The 10,468-nt window shown below is 37.6% G+C and overlaps 1 pseudogene; it reads right to left on the bottom strand.

Moving 5' to 3' along the window:
• Positions 1-707: 707 nt before the first annotated feature.
• LOC140249917 (mitochondrial import inner membrane translocase subunit TIM14 pseudogene) lies at positions 708-1,072 on the bottom strand (annotated as a pseudogene).
• Positions 1,073-10,468: the final 9,396 nt, after the last annotated feature.

The following is a 10,468-nucleotide window of genomic DNA, read 5'->3' as shown; positions in this document are numbered from 1 at the left end:
CCCAACTGTCCACCTACCACCAGTATTTCCCTGCCAAACTATGTCCCTTAGTACACTGTCTAAATGTTTCTTGAGCATTTATTTTTATTTTTATTTTTATTTTTATTTTTATTTTTACTACAGGCTTGTAATTTATTGCCATAAAATCCATTAAGAATTGAAAGCTATTAGAAAAGCTAAGGCATCCATATCCATCTGTAGCAGAAGGTCAACAAACCTTGTTTTTCACAAGTTTGGTCAGCTGGGTGTGTTCAGTGTCTTATACTTTATTTCTTCAACCAGAAACAAACACTTATTTGTCCTATTTTTTCTTATTAAGTAATTTTTTTTTTTCCTAACCCTTCCCCAGACTCTTTCATCATGCTAACTGTGGCACGTGATAAAACAGCAGCGGAGAATTTAAATGTAACTAATTTAACAAAAATTAGGAACAGCATACCAGAATCTGGTAACACGTAGGAAGACCTGGCCAACCCAAATAAATTGTCTTTAACACTGAAAATACTTCTGAGTGGCAGCTCTTACCACTTACTAAAGAACAGATCTTTAAACATTTTAAGCTTCACTTCCTCGCACCTTTCCCCAGAAGTGGCTAAGAACTGAGCACAGAGGGAAGTATTTCCTCTTATTCATTTTTTCAAGCCTCATTTGTATCAAATCAGTGACGGACATACATACTTAATTTAATCTTTTTATAAAAAACACAATCATTTTACAGGCAAACACTCTGATATTATCTCCAATTCATTTCTCAGCATAATCTTCAGTAAATGTTTAGCTTTGTTGATTTTGGTTGATACTTATGGAGAACCTCCTTTATTTGCAGAATCATAGTCCATCCATAAACTTCTTTAATTTTACTTCTACTGGCCGTAGGGCTCATTCCTACAATTAAGAATGCCTCTTGTTTGGTCATTTTGTCTGCAGATCCACTTCTGAAACAACTACTGAAGTTCAGTTTGGACTGGATCTGCAGCACTTGCTTTGCTTGCTTCAAGCCTCTCAGTGCATAATGACTTGCGAACCCAACTGCTGCAATGGTCAGCCAGACTGCAGTCATGGTCCCACCCATGGCTACTGCTGTCCCCAGTCCTGCACACTGACAATTGCTAGGCAGACAGGTCAGAAGCCACAGCATGCTGTATGGCTTAAATATCCTTTGTCATTAGTAATATTCTATGATAACAGTCTGCTTCTATGAATAGGATGATTTGGAACAAACCTGAACAAGATTTGTAATTGGCATTTATATGAGTGTTTCTACAGGGAAAACAATTTTTGTGCATCAGATCAGTAATAGAAAAAAAGGTTGTTGTACTTATTCAGGTTGCTCAGAAGTCTTTGTACAGATTGTGTTAGCTATAAAACAGATTTATTTTTATTTAGATCATTCTAGATGTTGGTAGGAATCCTGGAATGATGTAGTTAACATTAATCTAAAACAAATTAAATTGCAACTTTATTCATATGCCAAGATATCTTAGCTTTCTCAAGATTTGCACAACAGTTTATTACATTATTAAAAAGGCAGCACAATTGCTTTTGTATGTAGAATTCTGTTAATAAACAGAATTAAAGACACCCTGTTGTGAGAGTCAGGGTTATACTCTGGTTCTCTTGATTCTTACAGTCAGCATTCTTTTCAGTAAATGAATGCCTCATAAGGCATTTTTTTCTCTTCCTAAATATTTACATATTTGTCTAAACCTGGTAAAAATGGATGACACATAGGGCCTAAATAAACAAACAAATAAAAAAAAAAAAAACCAACAAAAAAACACAAAAACAACCACCTTATACCACAAATAATATAATTAATGATCTATTTTTACTTAACACTCCTACTTATCTGTGATTAACACTACTGGGTAATACAAACTCACAGACTGAAGAATGGAACCTTTCACTCAGAAGAGAGCCATGCTCTTCCATATGAATGTGTCTTTTTGTAAAATAACCGCTAAGTTTATATTGCTACAAATATTTTCCACTTTACTGCATATTTGAAAGAATTTTTGTCTGAAACAATGTCAGGAAAATAAAATCTTGTTATACTTTTCCCCATAGAAATTGAATCACGTGTTTAAATGACCATTTTATATTAACTGCAAGGTACATGTGAATAAATTCTGCAACGCCCAAGTGGACCATCTCACAGATGGCAAGGGGGCTATGCAGATGTAAGAGGGAGCAGAGACCAATTAGTGTTATTTAATGTAACAGTATACATACATATTTTTGTTGAGAAGAAAAAGAAGAGGGAATTTGAACTATTTTATCCCCTTGCTTTCTTAAGTGCTATTATTGTTTATATTCTGCAGTAACAATAACAGAAATTGAAACATCTACAGATATTTAATTCCAGTAAAGAAACTCTCAGATAATTACAGAATCTTACTTCCAGTCCAATTTTTCACATTGCAGAAGGGAGGAAACCTGTATTTACAAGTCATTTACTGAAACAATTTCGAAACCTACTTCATTAATTCATCGTCTTCAAATCAGTTGACAAGGAAAGTACTCAAGGTTTTGCTTTCTCAGCTCCTTTGATGGGCAAAACATTAAACCACCTCACAAATATGCCATCATGTAGGGCTGCTTTCAAAACTGTTTGTACAAGAAATGCTGGACTGACAAATTCAATCACTCTGTTTAGCTAACACATCCTGAATAAAAATATGCCTTCTTTTCCTACTAGACTTCCTGCACATGCTTGAAGGCCATCAGGTCACTTCTACCTACATATTCCAAAGTTGGTACATTGATTGGATCACAGACACAGTAATTCACTTGAGCATGCACAGCTCAGTATCTCTTATACTCTTGTGTGAAATCTGTTATTTCAACAATAAAAATTAAATATGTTTAATCCTGATTGCAATCCTTCTGAAAAGTTTACCAAGAAATGGAAGTAATTAAATAACTGGTGTGTCATATAAGATGGCTTATGTTCTTAGTTATCTTTACAGAAAAAAAAATCTATTGAGGACAACTGAGTCTGAGTTGGCTTCACAGGTTTTTACAGCTAAAAGGAATCATTAAATCTGCCATCCTGAACTCATTCATACTAAGTTTCGTCTCATTAGTGAGTTCACTAATTTGCTTCTGTATAAAGCATAACTTACGAAAAGGAACCAAACCTTCATTTTTCACCTTAAATGGCCACTTCCATACATGTCATTCCACAGATTAAAATCAGTGACAACACTTACAAACTTGCACTTTTTTATCTTTTGAATTAGCTTCATTCCAACTTCTAGAAGTTGGCTGTTGTCATTGAGAAATTTTAGCCTTTTACCAGCCACTCTATTTCAGAAACTCACTCATTGAAATCAAGTAATTCCTCTGTTTCCTTTTAACAAACAACAGATAATTGTGACGTAGTAAAGATTTATCAAGTCACAGATACTTAGATGTTACCTTGAATTAGATAATTAGTTTCTCTAGTTCAAAATCTCCTGCCTGTACCAAAAGGAATATCATAGAATCATAAAATCATAGAATTACTCAGGCTGGAAAAGACCTTAAAGATCATCAAGTCTGACCACAGCCTAACCATAGTACCCTATCTCTAACAACCCTCTGCTAAATCATCTCCCCGAGCACCACATCGAAATGGTTCTTAAGCACATCCAGGGACAGTGACTCGACCACCTCCCTAGGGAGCCTATTCCAGTGATTAACTACCCTTTCTGTAACAAAGGGCTTCCTAATGTCCAACCTAAACTTACCCCAATGCAACTTGAGGCCCTTTCTCCTCATCCTGTCACCTGTCACCAGTGAGAAGAGACCTGCCCTGCTCTCACTGTAAGAGCCTTTCAGATACTGGAAAAGAGTGATAAGGTCTCCCCTCAGCCTCCTTTTCCCAGACTAAACAGCCCCAGCTCCCTTAGCCTCTCCTCATAGGGCTGATTTTCCAAGCTCTTCATAAGACTCGTTGCCCTTCTCTGGACCTGCTACAGTACCTTCATGTCTTTTTTGCACTGAGGTGCCCAAAACTGAACACAGCACTCGAGGTGAGGCCTCACCAATGCCAAGTACATGGGCAGGATGACTTCCCTAGTCCTGCTCACCACAACATTCCTGATACAGGCCAGGATGCCATTGGCCTTCTTGTCCGTCTAAGTACACTGCTGTCTCATGTTCACACAACTGTCCATCAGCACACCAAGGTCCCTTTCCATCAGGCAGCTTTCCAACCACACCTCCCCAAGCCTGTAGGGTTGCGTGGAGTTGTTGTGACCAAAATGCAGAACCCAACGCTTAGCCCTATTGAAACTCATGCCATTAACCTTGGCCCATCGATCCTGCCTATCCAGGTCTTCTCATTCTTGTTCTATATTTTTCAGCAAATACATAGAAACAAGAATACAACACTGGTTTCCAGCTAACATTTTGATGCACATGTAGAGTTACCTGAAGATTTCCTAAATGTGTTTCCTTGTTTATTATCTCAAAATTGATTTTAACCTTTTATTATAGCATCATGTCTTGTCTGATTTGGTAAATGAAGGGAGAACAGTGGATGTTGTCTCCATTGACTTCAGCAAGGCTTTTTACACTGTCTCCCATGACATCCTTGTAGGTAAACTTAGAAAGTGTTGGAGAGACAAGTGGATAGTGAAGTAGATTTAGAACTGACTGAACATCAGAGCTCAGAGAGTTGTGATCAGTCATGCAGAATCTAGTTGCAGGCCTAAAGACAGTGGTGTTCCCCAGGAGTTGGTACTGGGTCTGATGTTGTTTATCAAATTCATCAATTATCTGGATAAAATCACAGAATGCACCCCCAACAAGTTTGCTAATGATAGAAAGTTGAGAGAAGTGGTGTACATACCAGAAGGCTGTAATGCCATTCAGCAAGACCCGGACAGGCAGGAGAGTTGGGTAGAGAGGAACCTGCTGAGGTTCAACAAGGGCAAGTGTATGCCCTTGTAGCCAAGAAGGCCAATGGGACCCTTGGCTGTATTAAAAAGAGTGTGGCCAGAGGTGGCCCTCGCTATCTACTCTGCCCTGGTGAGGCCACATCTGGAGTACTGTGCCCAATTCTGAGCAACCCAGTTCAAGAAAGACAGGAAATTACTGGAGAGTGTCCTGTGGAGGACCACAAAGACAATTAGGGACCTGGGGATCATCCTGGAAAGTTTCTTGTCTGCCATAACCACTTCTGAGTCATTGCTTTCAAGTATTACAGTCCTCCATTCTGTAATAGCAATCATATTCTTCAATTTTAGATGTATGATCCAGATCTCCACAAATACATTTCTAATTTATACTACTGCTATTCATTTCACACATTTGCTACTCATCTTCAGCTACATTTAATAATGAATTTCTGTACAGGATGCTGTCTTTGCACCATCACCGAATAGTAGTTCCTTTTATCTCTTCCCAGTTAAATAGATACTAAGGGCTAGAAATGGCACTGCTGAGTTTCAAGCTAGTAAGCTTGTACATTTGAGTGAAAAGAGTAGGAAGTGCAGCAATAAAAGATATACTGCATCATTCTCAAATGTGACTGTGCCAACAGCAGCAGCTGGGAAGAGGATGGGGTTCTAATTACAGATTGCATCAATCTCTGTGAACAGAAGCAAATCTTCTTCCTAGGTTTCAGGCTTGCATCTTGTTTGGAGAGGCATAATGAGTTACGATTGAACGTTCACTTACAAAAGGATGGCATTATAGGTTGTAAGCAGATGTTGCACGTTAGAGCTCTAATGATATATATTTCAGTACGCCAAAACTTTGAACTTCTAAATTAAGTCTTTATTAACCAAACTGTAAGCATAAGGATTTCTGTTTTTATTTTGGGATGTAGAATCAGTGATTAGAAGACTGTTCTCTTGCATGTTAAATGAGACTATAAACCAGCTAGAATCATCTTGAAAGAAATATAGAGTTGAATATTTCCACACTAGAATGAAACAGTGAATGTTGAAAATGAACAGAAACTGTGAAATTACAGTAGTACAAGTCAAAGTTTATCAGATAATACCAACAGCATGATACAACATCTTACCACGTAATTTTTCCCATCAAAATAATAAGCCTCAAATACCCCAAATTAATATAACATTTTTTCTGTGTGTCTTCAGGCCATTTCCTCACCATCTCATATGACCTGAAGATGGCAAACACATCAGGGAGGTGACAGTTTCAGACTATCAACAGTGCAGTGAAGATGAGACAAATGTGATATGGTGAGTCAGGTCCAAGGTTCCATGAACACAGAAAATCCAACCAACATGCAATGAGGACGAGGCAAAGACATGTCTGAAACACAGCTCAGCAGCAACTGCAGGCAGAGCTGAAACAGGGTGCCCAGGCCCAAGGGCAGGGTGTGTATGATGAGTACTAAGGCATATGGGTTAACCACAGGGTATTGACAGAGATATATTCTTTCTTCCCCCCTTTTTTCCCCTTTTCCTGTGCTATTTGAGTACTTTAAATTTTTGTTGGTTTATTCATTTGAATAACAGCAATATGTAATACCTATTAATAAGTAAATGCTTTACTGGGTGAAACTAGTTCAGTGACAGTAGCTTGTGTGTGAAAGCATCCTATGCAGAATTAGCCAGAAAAATATGAATAAAAATTCTCTTAGTAGTCTCCCAGGATCTATTCATGAAAGCAGATGAATTAATCTAGTCACCCATTGCTGCAACAATGACTGAACTGCTGAGCCACTTAATCTCCAGGAAATACAAAAAGTCCAGTGTTCTCTGAGGGCTTCCATCTCCTTGCTTACTATTTGTATGCACACACCTGCTTGCAGCAGTATGGCTCCAGCCCTACAAGCAATTCCCAGGCACAGTGTGTTATTTTCATTGCTATGGCATGGAGAGCTTGAATTTAACACTGAGATTACTTTTATTTAAACACTGCACAACTCAAGCAGCAAGAGGTTGTCTTTGACTGCAGACTAGAGCCTCAGGCTTTGAAAACAGAAGCCAAACTTTGTTCTCTACAGCTGCAACCCACATTCTTACTGAAAAATAGTAACTGTTCCATACAGAGCCTGTGCAGAAGTTGTGCAGCTTCACAAGGATAGATTTTTTGGGGAAGAGTCCCAGCATAGAGAAAATCTTACAATTATCGAAACACTAAATAAACACGGTGACACAGAGCAAGGACAATTAGCTAAATTTAGAACACATATTCAAATCCCTTCACCTCATATTGCTGATTATATCTATTTTTGGAGTGTAGCCGCCAACAGAGAAAGACATTTCCACAAGTAAATTAGAACATTAGTGGTCTGAAAGGTGCTATTTTTTTCTACTGTCCATACACAATCTAAGTGACTTTCCTGATTTAAGTGTTCTGTGCCTGGTGATTTGCATCTGAGCCTAGAATAGTAACTGGTAGAAATACCACTTCTGCAAATCTTTTTTCTTTTCCACCAATGTGTGCTTTAGTTTTGAATAAGATTATCCATTTTTATCAAATGAATGAGACTGCAACAATTCTTTCCCTTATGTAGGCTGCTCAGGATTTTGTCTTCTGACCCACACAAGATTCTGTATGCCTGGATGCAGCACAGGGAAGGGAGATGCCTGGTGGGACAGGCACAGTTTTGTTACACTAGTCCTACCATGAATCTAACAGTTATGAAAAATACGATTACATTTAGATTTATTCTGTGATTTTTGTTGCCTCTGCAAGAGATTATCGAAATGCATAATATTGCCAGATGTAACTATTTGTTATTATTATTGTCCTTGAAATGTTGTTTATCCTTACGGACTAAATCCAGTGCAGTGGGAAAAGGTCAAAAAAAAAAAAAAAAAGAAGAGTATAAGCAAGAAAACTTGTTGTTCAGGATTAAAAAGTAATGTTTGTGAAGGAGAAAAGAAAGAAGAGAGAAAGAATAATCTTAAAAAAAAAAAAAAAAAAAAAAAAAAAAAAAAAAAAAGAAAGAGAGAAAAAAAAAAGAGCTATGCAAAGGCAGTATCTCACCAACCTCAGCAGGTGGATGGATGCCCAGCCAGTTTCCAAGGAGAAGAATATCTTCCACAAACTCCCTCCTCTCCCTTTTCATTTCATGATGCTATATTGTATCTCTGTGGTTACTTTGGGACACCTACTTAGTCACATCCTCTCCCAACTTCTTGCACTGCCCCAGCTTATTAGCTAGTAGGGCAGAGTGAGAAACAGAGAAGACTTTGACAGGTTTGTGTTACCAGCAGTTTTTTGGTGACATATCCACCCCAGAAAGAGCCAGTGCGCTCTCCTAATCACTTTTTTTCCTATTTAGTTTCACAGCTTTATCAGTATTCCTTTGGCATCTCTTCCATGTCCACCCTTCTTGAAGAGCACTTTTTCTCTGTCATCTATACATTTATTCTGACTCTTCTGTCTTTTCTCAGAAGCAGGAATATGCCCCTTTTCTTACTCTTCACAGTGCAGATCATATTCTCTGTTTGGTTTTGCAGGCCTTGGCTTTTTTTCTTTCAGATTAATGTCTAAATTATATTTCTCTCACCTGATGTCTTTCAGGATTTTGTTGGCACAGAGAAAGAAAAAGTATTATTACACTGTTTTTTTTCTTGATGTTACTTGTGTAGCATTCTTATTTCAGACCAGTGCCTTTTAAAACTAGTTAATCCAAAGCCCCTCAAGTCAAGGAGGCTTGCTGTTCTCCTGAAGTGCTGATTCTATCACAGAGTCAATATTATAATTGCACTGTTGGTTTGCTCAGTCAACATCTCCATTACAAATCCTATTCTTCTTCCAACTCAACCCATTTCAAAGCATAATTGTGCCATAAGCTGGTCTAAAAGTACTGACCCATTTACATTGTTTTGTTCATGTCTGAAAAGGAAAACAATAAATAAGGAAAGAAGGACTTTTTAGAGAGCTCTTGCTATTCTGAATCCAAGTAAAAGCCTGTCATGGTAATAGCTAGACAAAAGCTATTACCTGCCCTGACTCCCTTTCCCATTTCAGGGCAATATTGCTGCACATAACAAGTGCTGTACTGATACTTTATCTTTAATTTAGTCTTCCCTAGAATTTGTCAGCTTAAGCCAGAGACTTAACACTATTTTTATTCAGCTCTTTTTTTTTTTTTTTTTTTTTTTTTTTGTACTTAACAGCAGACAATTCATTCTGCTGTGGAGCAGTAAACAAGCTCACTGCAAGATGCCAATTGGGAATCACAATGGGAAATAACTGATCTCCTGTGTGATATTAGCTAAAATGGTGTGTCCTACAGCCAACCTTGAGATCTGGTACATTATTTTGTGAGAGAGAAACTCACACTTAATACAAACTGCAGCAAGACCCATGAATTATCAGAAATTACAGAGGGTTTTTAAAAACAATTTTAGCTTATTGAGAGGTAATTAAAGCTAGCAATCATACACATCTTTCAAGACGTGTCTGTGTATTTATAGTTCATGTGTGTATGTGCAAGTTTAAGTATGAAGTTAAAGGCAACTTTAAATTTGACTTCAGCTATTTTGTTGCAACTGATACTGGCACAGTATTGAAGTATTGCTGATAAATTTAAAGATACAAAGAAAACATAAAGGATCAATTTTACCTATATTCACAGGTAGCTATGATTTTCTGTAGTTCATGCCAACACAAAAGAACTATAAATCTAAAATAATTGGCAAAGTGGATTTGGATTTCTGACTATTTTGACTTAGAAAAATAGCCCAAAGTAGATAAACTGTGCTAGTGAATCTGGTGAGCAGCTTTCATAAGACATTTCTATTGCGAAGTAGCATGGTTGAAAGAAAGAAAATTGAGAAGAGCCCATATATTCACATCCATGAAATACTTTCTACATCTCCAAAAAAATGAGATTCTTAAAAAATCAGACTGAAGTTTTACCAGGGTGCCTTTTTTGTTTGGGAGTAAAAGAATGTAAGAAAGAGAATTCACATGAAACTTAAGTGCTAACAGAGTAACGCTGATACATCATCTTTGAGCTATTTTGGGGTTATTTAGGCCATGGATAAGGTGAAAAAAAATGTGACAAGGGGAAAATGTTATAAAAAGAAAAGATGACTCAGGATGACTGAAAAAATGCTGTCTTAATTTGAACAGTCTAGTTGCAGCTACATGATTCACAATCCAACAACTGTTCTTTTGCACACAGGCAGGAATAGGAAGCGTCATTCTCAGCTCCTTCACCTGAAAGCAATTATGAACGCTACTGCACAAAGCATGGCTATATTGAGATTGAAAGGATGCTGTAAGAAAAATCAAGGAATTCCAATGGGGCAAACAAGAACTTGTGGCAATAATCATCCCACTGTCCTATTTCATACAATCAGCTGGCCGTAATTGGAATTAGATCAACATGCACGAGTCAACATTATTCCATTTTCTCTTGCCACCCGCTGGCTGAGAATATCTATCTTTTACTGTTCAAGTTGCTCTGCCACCTGCCAGTGGTATCCTGATAAGTACCTCGCTTTTTCCAGTTAAAATGCATACTGAGTCATGCAAGAAA

Source organism: Excalfactoria chinensis, chromosome 3 (assembly GCF_039878825.1).
Source record: "Excalfactoria chinensis isolate bCotChi1 chromosome 3, bCotChi1.hap2, whole genome shotgun sequence".
NCBI classification, from domain to species: Eukaryota; Metazoa; Chordata; class Aves; order Galliformes; family Phasianidae; genus Excalfactoria; species Excalfactoria chinensis.
Note: the sequence above shows the minus strand (reverse complement) of the source record. Positions and strands in the feature narration are given on the sequence as shown.